The sequence below is a fragment of the Tursiops truncatus genome, chromosome 2, assembly GCF_011762595.2.
Source record: "Tursiops truncatus isolate mTurTru1 chromosome 2, mTurTru1.mat.Y, whole genome shotgun sequence".
Lineage (NCBI taxonomy): Eukaryota > Metazoa > Chordata > Mammalia > Artiodactyla > Delphinidae > Tursiops > Tursiops truncatus.
The window spans coordinates 28716164-28727734 of NC_047035.1; the positions used below are offsets into that span (position 1 = coordinate 28716164).

General features: G+C 41.6%; 1 protein-coding gene and 1 long non-coding RNA gene across 8 annotated transcripts in view; one reads left to right on the plus strand and one right to left on the minus strand.

The window, feature by feature from the left end:
* The window catches only part of ZNF410 (zinc finger protein 410), a 40514-nt gene extending 30704 nt beyond the window's left edge, over positions 1 to 9810 (minus strand). For 6 of the 7 annotated variants that reach the window (XR_012329907.1, XM_019921446.3, XM_019921456.3 and 3 more), the window contains exon 1: positions 9680 to 9810. The gene's annotated coding sequence lies outside the window, so the exon portion shown is untranslated. Of the gene's footprint in view, positions 1 to 9254; positions 9623 to 9679 lie in introns of those variants that run through there. The other variant, XM_019921443.3, reaches the window with a different exon arrangement.
* Positions 9811 to 10077: 267 nt separating this feature from the next.
* On the plus strand, positions 10078 to 11379 carry LOC141277943 (uncharacterized). Its single transcript, XR_012329909.1, has 2 exons — positions 10078 to 10205; positions 11099 to 11379. It is a non-coding gene; the product is annotated as an uncharacterized lncRNA (long non-coding RNA).
* Positions 11380 to 11571: the final 192 nt, after the last annotated feature.

Below are 11571 nucleotides of genomic sequence, written 5' to 3' on the forward strand. Positions count from 1 at the left end.
AACAAGGGAAAAAATCAGATATACTATACTTTAGACATTTTTGCAAATCTGTAATAACAATTTAGAGAAGGGAGCTGCCACCTCTCTTACAGTTTAATAGATACCTCTAGATCACCATTTCTCATGCTCGTGGTTATCTGTGATGTTTCATTTTAGTCATTTCAATGATAATTTTTAAAAAATTAACACATGTATTTTCTGGAACAAATCAGTATCCATATTATAACTGAGTTCTACCACACAATTTTGATGCCCAGTTTGTGGTTTGTATGTTTGCTGTATAAACAAAAGAGAGATGAGTAGGATGCAGCAGAATAGGCAGGATGACCTCAAAAGAATCTGTATTGGAGCACTCAGTACCATATCGAGTGTATTAGGTGGATCTCATCTTTAACACAGCAACTTGCTATGTACGTTAGCTGGAAATGTGATGGCAAATATACAATTAAAATTTTCTATTCCCAATTCAAGTTACCCACTTAACAGATTTCAAAAACTACAATTCAAATATTTTTTTACATTAACAGCTTCATTGAGATGTAATTCACATACCATACGGGTCACTCACTTCAAAAGTACAACTACATTTTTTTAGTATATTCACAGTTATGCGACCATAACCACAATCAATTTTACAACAATTTCTTCACCCCAAAACAGAAACCTATTAGTAATCACTCCCCATTTCCTCCCAAACCTTCCACTGACCAAGCCTAGGCAACCACTAATCTATTTTTTGTCTCTATGGATCTCCCTATTCTGGACATTTCATATAAATGGAATTATATATGTAATCTTTTGTGTTTGGCTGCTTTCACGTAGCATGCTGTTTCCAATGTTCATCCTTGTTATAGCATGTACCAGTACTTAATTTCCTTTTATTGTCAAATAATATTCTATTGCATGGATATACATTTTATTTGTCCATTTATCAGTTGACGGTCATTTGGGTTGTTTTCACAATTTGGCTATCATGAATAATGCTGCTATAACATTCATGTACAAATTTTTTTTAATTAATTAATTTATTTATTTTTGGCTGTGTTGGGTCTTTGTTGCTGTGTGCGGGCTTCCTCTAGTTGCGGCGAGTGGGGGCTACTCTTTCGTTGTGGTGCGCAGGCTTCTCATTGCAGTGGCTTCTCTTGTTGCGGAGCACGGGCTCTAGGCACGCGGGCTTCAGTAGTTGTGGCATGCAGGCTCAGGAGTTGTGGCTCACGGGCTTAGATGCTCCGCGGCATGTGGGATCTTCCCGGACCAGGGCTCGAACCCATGTCCCCTGCACTGGCAGGAGGATTCTTAACCACTGCGCCACCAGGGAAGCCCCATGTACAAATTTTTGTGTGGACATATGTTTTCACTCTTTAGGGTATACATCTAGGAGTGGAAATGATAGGTGATACAGTAACTGTGTTTAACCTCTTGAGGAATTACCAGGCTATTTTCCAAAGTGGCTGCACCATTTTACAATCTCACCAGTAGTGCATGAGGGATCCAATTTCTCCCTATCCTCTCCTTTTAAAATACACCTTTTTTTATTACAGCCATCCTAGTGAGTGTGAAGTGGTAACTCACTGTAGTTCTGAGTTGCATTACCTGATGGCTAATGATGTTGAGCACCTTTTCATGTGCTTATATGCCATTTGTACATCTTTTTTGGAGAAATGCTTATTCAGATCGTTGGCCCATTTTTAAATTGAGTTGTCTTTTTACTATTGAGTTGTAAGAATTCTTTATATATTCTAGATACGAGTCCCTTACCAGATATAAGATTTGCCCAAACTTTCTCCCTTTCTGTGTTATCTTTTTATTTGCAACACAAATCTTATCTTCTTCTGAATAAGCCAACTCTAACTCTACAAAGTTATCAAACAATACCTCACTGAAATTGGCATTCAAGGACTTCTGGCCAGTTTTGGTTGAATATGAGATCTGATTATCATAAACTGCTTCACAATGCCTTCACATCACAAATACTACCTTGTATGATATTCTCTACATTGCTATTACTAAAGTTAAAATATAGAAACAGATTATATATAATAGTGAATCCAAAGCTAAATCTTTCCACTATTCAGATCAACATTAAGTATTTCACTTCAGTAAAACAACATCTCTACAACATAATATGAATGTTAATTTGGATTTTCTTGGGTTTTGGTATGGTTTACGTCTATATACTTACTCATAAAGATATAAATCCATGGTAACAACGGACATAACACTGATAACCTAAACTGTATTATATACATGGTTCCTATGGCCATCAAAACATATTAGATTGCTTAAGAAAACAACCTTGCTTCAGCATATATTTTTAAAAATTCCACTGACCCTACCATTGCTAGTACTAAATTATTTGTAAATTTGTTTTGATTTTATAGTTGATTAAAAGGTATAGGGGTTCAACACAGGAGGGATAAGGATTACCTAGCTTTTTTTTTTTTTTTTGCGGTACACGGGCCTCTCACTGTTGCAGCCTCTCCCGTTGCCGAGCACAGGCTCCGGACGCACAGGCCCAGCGGCCATGGCTCACAGGCCCAGCCGCTCCGCAGCATGTGGGATCCTCCCGGACCAGGGCACAAACCCGTGTCCCCTGCATCGGCAGGTGGACTCTCAACCACTGTGCCACCAGGGAAGCCCGATTACCTAGCTTTTCGTTTGAGTATATTTAAAGTATTTATGATAAAAATAATGTACCAGTATGGGGTTGGGGGGGAGTGTCCAATGCAATGTCTTTCCTTCAAATGCAATTTACATGACACTAGAGTGAAAGACACTGCTTTACTCAAAGAGAAGCTATTTTCAAGATAATTATGGGTCTCAGACGAAATTTCTTCCCAGGCTTTCTTATATTAATTAAGATAAGAGATTAGAGATGCGATACCAAGCAGTCGCCTACATCACCCAAAGTCCTTTAATTGGACAGTAATATTTGCTCATTTTTATTTTGTATCTTTACCCAGACAAAATTTGTATTCTTATTTCCTTCTAAATAGAAAAATTACTAATTTAGCTCCATAAAAAATAAAAGAGATAATGATATTTAACTATCAGCAACAAAGGCCAGGCACATCAAATCCTATTTTCCACAAATCATAACATAAATAAGGAATCTTGGCTCCGGATGAAGAGTTCATAACAAAACTAACTGATCTCAGAAACCGAAGGATTGGTCTAAGTATACTGTTCAGACCTTTTCTCCCTCTACCCTTGGCAACAACTAAATTTTACTATGTGCATGGTTCCCTATGGCCATGGTTCCCTATGGCTATACCAACCATCTTGGTCTAGCACATATTATATTTTTTAGAAATCCACTGACCCTACCACTGTTATTATTGAATATATTACCCCATAGTCAGCCTAAGGGTTAAAAAAAATGCACGCAACACAAACCTTTGCAATGAACCAAAGCAAAGAACACAAGAAGCCCTGAAAAGTTCTGGGAATAAGTAACAACAGCAAAGTTGATTTAGGACAACAGCAATCTCTATGGCCATCCTGAAAACAACTCTCTTTCTTGTTTTTAGCCAAATAAATCCTGGGAACTGAAGTTTGATAAACTGTATTCTTTTTATACAGTACACTCAACATCATCCAGCAAATTATGCATTAACACTAAGGAGCTGAACAAGTTTAATAAAGAAGTTGAGATGTTTAAAAAAAAAAAATCCAAGGTCTCTAAAGCAGGAATCTAAATTCTGCCTCTGACTCGTTGGTTGAGACCTGGGCAAGCTATTCATCTTCTTGGCCCTCGGAAACTTATCTGAAATACAGAAATGAAATAGGTCTACCCTAAGATTATTTATATATCAGGCAATAGAAATAATTACAAAATTCTTCAGAAACAAAGTTCTGCATAAGTGCTTAAGAAACAAGTAAATCTATCAAACGCTTAATATACTATAAAAGGTTAAGAAATCTGCTTTTTGTTACTGAGTCCAAATTTCCTATAGAGCAGTGGTTTTCAAACTTTTTTGACTGCAACCCACAGTAAGATACATTTTCCATCATAACCCAGAGAATGAAACACACACAGAGATACACACAAATAACATATTTTCATAAAACAATAAAATACTAACATATAATAATCTCATGCACTTTGAATTTATTTTTAAATGATAAGATCCACGAAAATGTTCTCACAGCTATTAACAGGTTATGTCCCACAGATAGAAAAACACTGTAAAGTATTTTCAAGTGTCTAAAATGCATATGTTTAACACAGAATCAGTCTTAAAATATAAAGCCATAGATATAAACCTGCTATAAGTATATATTACAAACAATCAGCAATTACCATTGATAAAAGTCTTGGTGAAATTGAGATTACTTAAACCTCAAACCTCCTTGAGGTCTGCAAAGGAAAATACTACACACTAGGCAAAGAAAGACAAAGTAGTTTTTCTAATTAACCAGTCTTTGGTCCCACACCCTAATGAAGAACTCTCATATACTAGACAGAATTAGTGGTAACACCATTTCCCTAGAGTAGGTATGGCCTAAAACCAATGAAGGCTACATGAAGAAATACTGGGAGGGAAAAACCAATCCAAAGTAAACTAAGCAAGCAACAGCGGAACAGAGCTGATACAGGTCTCTTGCCTTAGTCCTGACTACCATACAGAAGGGAGTGTATTCCAAACAGAAAGATGACCGGGGCTTTAATACTCTGCATCATGAAAGAAACAGAACAGCATTGTGTCAACCTCCAAAAAGCAATGTGATTCCACCCTAGAATACAAAGCCCAGAATACCAGTATTGCTCTTATCCTCTTGAGGGAGGTAGAAAATGCCTTGACCTTGACCCGGTTTTGGAAAGAAGGGGAAGACTGAGGGAGGCTTGAGAAAAAAGAGGGAAGAAACTGAGAAACACTGTGCTCCCCCAATTGGTCACTATTCATAAAGGTTAAAATAAAGCACATAATTTCAACCAAGAGGACTAGTCTCTCTTACCATGGGCCAATCTGCTTCTCAGCTCCCCCGAAACCTGTGGCTGACCACAGATACAGACAGGAACAAAACTCAGTTAATACTTAAAAAACGCAAACAAAATTCTACTAATGTTAGTGAATTCCAAAGACCAAAAATTAAAATTTAAAAAAGAGCAGTTTAAGTTTTGGCATAAAATGGTAGTGAAAGGAACAGAAAAACCAAGTAACTTTTTTTTTTTTTTTTTTTTGCGGTATGCGGGCCTCTCACAGTTGTGGCCCCTCCCGTTGCGGAGCACAGTGCGCAGGCTCAGCGGCCATGGCTCACGGGACCAGCTGCTCCGTGGCATGTGGGATCTTCCCGGACCGGGGCACGAACCCGTGTCCCCTGCATCGGCAGGCGTACTCTCAACCACTGCGCCACCAGGGAAGCCCCCCAAGTAACTTTTTAATATCATATCTAGTATATGATATAGCATGAGAGTTAATTAAATTCTAATGATAAAGTGGTAACGGGTACTGATAAAAGACATTTGGAATACAGAACTGTGAAGCCAGAATGAATCTCAGAAACCGTAGCATTCATCCTGCGCGCGCTTTCCCTCTTCTCTTCACAGGATCTTCTGGGGTGCTCCATTCCTATAGCCCTGATTTTTATTCCGGTCACCTCCCCATTTCTCTGCAATCCTTCAGAGACAAATTTAAGCCAATGATCTTCATGCTGCTAAATTTAATGGATACTTTGCTGCCCTAATCTTACTTGACCTTTGCAAGGGACAGCTATTATTTTTGACTGTTCCACATTCATTCCCCCGTTTGGGTGACAGGATCCACATTTTGTTGGGGGATCTATCCCTCCCCCACTGGATACATTCTGAGTGCGATTATAGATTAAGGTGTTCTTTTCTATCCTGACCAACTGCTGGATACCCAACCCATGATGAACAAATCATACTTTTCCTCAGAACGTGAATTCTAAAATAAGTAACTAAGGTGAAAACTGCTGTAGCAGCCCATTCACTCCAGTACTGCAATTAGCAGCCTCCCCTTGGGGCTGCTCAGATTCCTGTCCTTTTCAAAGCCAGGGCCTTCAGCATTTCCTTTGATCCTGTCAGCTGCCCACATCCTTGTCATAAATTCCTCTTCTCCTCAAGTAAATTGGTCATTTGCAACCAGAGCCATAACTGATATTTTCCCTTAGAAGTACTGCCTCCTTCCTCAAACACTTTACTTACTCTTTTGCTTCTAAGATACTTCTTATTTTAATCCTACCTCATTGGCCATTCCTCCAGTTTCCTTCGATAACTCCTATATTCCTCCTCCACTCATCCTCTAAATATTAATGTTCTTCAGGATAGTTTGCAGGCCAGGCCCTCTTCTCTTGCTAGACTCTCTTCCTAGTGTGAACTCATGGCTTTAAATGATACGGTCTCCAAAATTTTTATCTATAGCCCAGATATCTCCTCTGAGCTGCAAACTTGTACATAGGAAGGATTGCTTACTTGACATCTCTACCTCATGTTTTGATATCTCAAATTTAACATGTTCAAAATGAATTCTCTCCCAAGCCTATTTCCCATCCTCCCCTGCCAGCCCCTCTGACCACAACCCTCCATTCAAGGGAGGATCACCATTCACCCCATTTAGAAGTCACTTTTATTACTTTATTTCCTTTGTTCCCAGTATCCAGTCCAGCTGCAAGTCTGGACTTGATTCTGTCTCCAAAACAGATCGCAAATCCACCTACTTCTATCTCTACTGCCACTACTCTACTCCAGGCCACCATCAACCTTGCCTTAAAGTACTGTTACTGTCTCCTAACTGGTCTCCCTGCTTCTATACTTTGCCTCCCTCCATTCTCTTCACATCACTTAATATCATCTTAAAATGTGAATTTTCACATTTTTTTTTCACGTGGCTTCCCAATGCATCTAGAAAAAATCCAAACTCCTTATCCTGGCCTATAAGGACCTATGTGATCCATTCCTGCCTCCATTCAACCTCCAGCCAGATGACTCTCCCTTAGTTCCTTGAACATATTAAGCTCTTTCCTATGTTAGGGATTTGCACACATCATTTCCTCTACTTAGGAATGCTTTCTCTTCCATTGCTCTTTTTCATTCTTCAGGGCTCTACTTAACTATCAACTCATGCAGAAACGCTCTGCCTGATAACCTTATCCAAGGAAGGTTCCTCATACCCCCACTTTTATTTTCTATCTCTGCTGTCTCCATTACAGCACTTACCACAATTTCTAATTCTTTTGTTTTGATACAGTATTCACTTTTTGTCTGGCTACCCCCTAAATTGTAAGCTCCATAAACAAAGGCAAGAACTAGCCTGTCTTGTTCAATACTGTATCTCCCAGAACCCAGAACCCATCACCTAGTGCCTGGCAAAGTATTGTAGGTAATTCATAAGGAATTTAGGTCTCCAAGAGTCATTTCTGATACTGTGAAGCTCTGAGACTGTCTTTACTATGAGTTTAAAGGGCTTTTATACAAACTTCCTGTAAGCAGCTAGTAGGCACTGAACAAATATTTGTATAACGAATGAATGACTCCGTGAATCATACCCAAATTTTTGTCTCTATTTCTGACCTCTCTCTGTACTCCAAACTTTCATTTCTAACTGCTTGCTAAGTAACCCCATGTGGATATCTACCTCAATTTTAACAATGTCCAAAATCCAGACTGTCACCTTCCCCACCAAACCTGTTCTTCTTCCTGTATTATCCATTTCAGTTATTGCCCAATTGTTCTCCCACTCAGCTACAAATTCTAGGTCTTGAACAATCTCTCTCATCCTCCATATTTAAATAATCCCAGTGGTTCTGATTCCTCCAAATTTACTCCTACCATAATGCCCTGTTTAGGTTTTTCATTATCTTTCAACTACACTATGAAAATAGGCTTCTAACTGGCCACCTTGCCCTTAAAATTCCCCTTTCCATTCCAACTTTTTTTTTTTTTTTTTTTTTTTGCGGTACGCAGGCCTCTCACTGTTGTGGCCTCTCCCGTTGCGGAGCACAGGCTCCAGACGCGCAGGCTCAGCGGCCATGGCTCACGGGCCCAGCCGCTCCGCGGCATGGGGGATCTTCCCGGACCGGGGCACGAACCCGTGTCCCCTGCATTGGCAGGCGGACTCTCAACCACTGCGCCACCAAGGAAGCCCTCCATTCCATCTTTTATGCAGCCACTCATCTTTCCAAAACACAGAAATGCTTACGTCACTTCCCTTACCCAAAGTTCAGGGCTTCAGAATTAACAGTCAAATCCCTAAGCATGGCATTTTAAATATTCAACAATATGTCCTCAAATACTGTTCCAACTGCAGCATCCACTATATTCCTCAATGAACCCTTTTCTCCAGTACACACTGGACTGGCTACTAAATGAACACTCCAACCTATTTTAGTGCTCAAGGCCCTTTCCCTTGTGATAGTTCTCCAGTAATAAGACCCTCCAGTAATAAAACCCTCCAATCCAGCTGTGATCTTTTGAAATCCTTTCCAGTCCTTAAAATCCAACTCATACGCCATCCTCCATGAAGACTCCTTTCCCTCCAGTCAGAACAAATCTGTCCTTCCCTTGGTGTTCTCACAACACAGTTTAACCTCTCTTTAGCAATTATTTCAGCCTGCCTTGGGAGTTAGTTGCATATTTTTCTCACTGGTTAAGGTTCATTGAATTTATCATCCTTCTCCCATCCTTCTCCCTTCTCCACCGATGCTTTGCACAAACTAAGCATTCAGGAAATATTTGCTGAATGAATAGGTAACCCCCTTCATTTACAGAGGGAAAAAAAAGTCCAAAGCTAGACATTAACTTGCCAAAAATTAGACCTCTACTTAGATGTAAAACTTAAAAAACTAGAACCTAAATCTTCTGACTGCGAGTTTAGTTGACCTTGTCTCACACGAAGATAACACAAAGTGGAATTTCTCACTCTCTAAAAATAACAAAATGCCCCTGGCTTTATTTTAAAATGTTTCTTTTATTCTCTTTGCAAATATGCTGTGTTGGTCCTTGTGCCAAAGTGAGGAAGAAATACAAATTCTTAAGTTCCAAGTTAATAATATTTAACTTTCAAATGGTTCCTAAATGCATTTCAGAGCCTCATGAGCAAGTGAGATAAACTTTAATAAACTAACTGAATTCTTTTCTCTGAAGAAACTTCAACCTGCGAAATGCATAAGGCTGTAGACTCTCACAGCCCACACCCTCGCCTTGAAATGACACGCAAAGGAGAAACCAGTGGCCCAGACCCTCCGAGTCAGCAACCTTCCTTCTTCTAGACCGAGAAAGTAAGCGGACGTACCAAAGAAGAGGGTAGGTCTGGGCTGAAATGTCCAGGGCAGAGTCGCCTTGACATCCTCGTTCCCCCATTACAACAGCCTAGTGAAGGGCCCCAAGGTCCGCAGGCAGGCCTCGCGGAGGGTGCAGTCCAGGAGCCCCCGCCGCGGGGACTCGCTGACTCTTTCTCCAGGATGGTCTTGTCCCCATGCCCCTGGCCCCGAAACCAAGCGAAGGAGCCGAAACATATGCCCCAAAAGCCCGCGAGAAGAGCCGAAGCCGTAGGGCTTCAGACCGGCCGCTCCAGATCCGGGTGGGGTGCCCCGGGGCGGTTTCCCTGTCCTCTCCGGGGGCAAACTCGGCCCAAGCCCCTGAGTAGCCAGCACTGGCTCCCTCCCTCTCGGGGACCACCTAGCCGAGCGGGTCGATCAGGCCCACCCCGGAGCTCACCTTTCCGTCCCGGGCAGCCTTCCGTCCGTCAGTTGGTCCCGAATTCTGTCCACACAGAGCGTCTTCCGGCTCCCGCCGGAAGCAGCTCGAGCGCGGGACAGGAAGTTTGGCCGCCCCCCACACACACACCCACTCGCTCGCCTCCGAGCCGGGCTGCGGCAGTCCCGCAGGAGGTTCCGCCCCGGGGGCCGCTGGCCTGCGCGGCCAGGAAGGCTTGTTTCGGAGAGGGAAGGCACTGCGGTCTCCTGCCTCCCACTCATTCCCTCTCGGCCTTTGTAGCTCCGTGGTCTGCGAAGCCCGAAAAACGGGGTCAGTCAATTCTAGGCGTGACGTCACTGCTTCCCTACTGCAGCGGATGGGGTAGTTATCTCCTGTCAGCTGAGATCAGTACACGTTGCAATGGATGCAAGCGAGAAAGAAAAGATCACTACTTAAAACATTTATCAAAGTTCTTAGTGAAGAGGACCTCGAAGCTTCACTGCCCGAGAAGGGAACTTGCAGAATCTAGTTCTGCACTGCATACCAGGTGGGGTAAGAATTGAGACTCCGGTGTAGAACTTTTTTTTGGAAGGTGAAGTCCCTGGAGTCTGCGTTCCGTCAGTACAGTAGGATGTAAAGAGCTCTCCGATGTCCACACCGGTGCTAGAACACTTGAGTTTCACGCTAGATGCCGCAACTTGTTAGAGCTTTATGTGTTTGACTGACTTTGTAAAATTACTAATTTTTGAATACTTGCTGCGTGCCAAAGGATGAAGGAGGGACTGAGCTAAGATAGTGGCAGTGGGAATTAAAGGTGTGTTCTAAGAAGGGCATTTTCAAGGACAGAGACAAGGTTGAAGAAACCAGGGGAGTAGTTTAGTACACCAACGATGGTGATTTGAAAACAAAGAAGCAACATGTTTCAGAGGAAGATAATTCCTCTTTAGATAAGCCGAGTTTATCTATTCCAGGTGCCTATGGGATATTTACTTGGAGGTAAAGGTCCCTACCTATCTCAAGAGGTCAGAAATAAGATACAGATTTGGGAGTTATCAACACACAGACAAGAGATGCAGCTCTCTCTGGAAAAGTATATAAAACAAGAAAGACGCGAAGGCCACTGAGGTCAACTGGAGTGACTGATTACTAACACAGTTCGAATCTACACAAAAGTATATTGCAGTTTGTAAACAGCTGACCATAAGCCAGCACAACACTCAGAAAATATCCTCAATTTTACTGTATTAAAGGGTTGATTACAATTAATAAAACAAATGCTCTTATTTAGAGGTACATTAATAGGTCTTGAACATCCATGTTTATGACCATTTGTTACTTTGCTCATTCACTTCTGTCATTTTCTGAAGCTGTATTTGTTTTTGTTTTTTTTTTGTGGTACGCGGGCCTCACTGTTGTGGCCTCTTCTGTTGCGGAACACAGGCTCCGGACGCGCAGGCTCAGTGGCCATGGCTCACGGGCCTAGCCGCTCCGAGGCATGTGGGATCTTCCCGGACCGGGGCACGAACCTGCGTCCCCTGCATCGACAGGTGAACTCTCAACCACTGCGCCACCAGGGAAGCCCGAAGCTGTATTTGTTGTTTAAATCTTTTTCATCATTTAAAACTTGAATTGATGTCTATATCTATTTGCCCTCGAAATCTTTGTAACTATTTGACAGTATGTGCCTGCTAACCTAAAATAAACATAGGCTTTTATCAATATATATTTGAGTTTTTAGGCTATACTGTGAACTACTTGGCAAAACACATATCTTCTGTAGTCAATCTAGTCCCTCCATCAACCTAACCAACCTCAGTTATTTAATTTATCATACTACTCCCAACACAAAGCCTCTGCTCTCCTATCCCAAAAACTGTTCCACAAGCTCTGAATTCCCCAAAACCCCTACACAC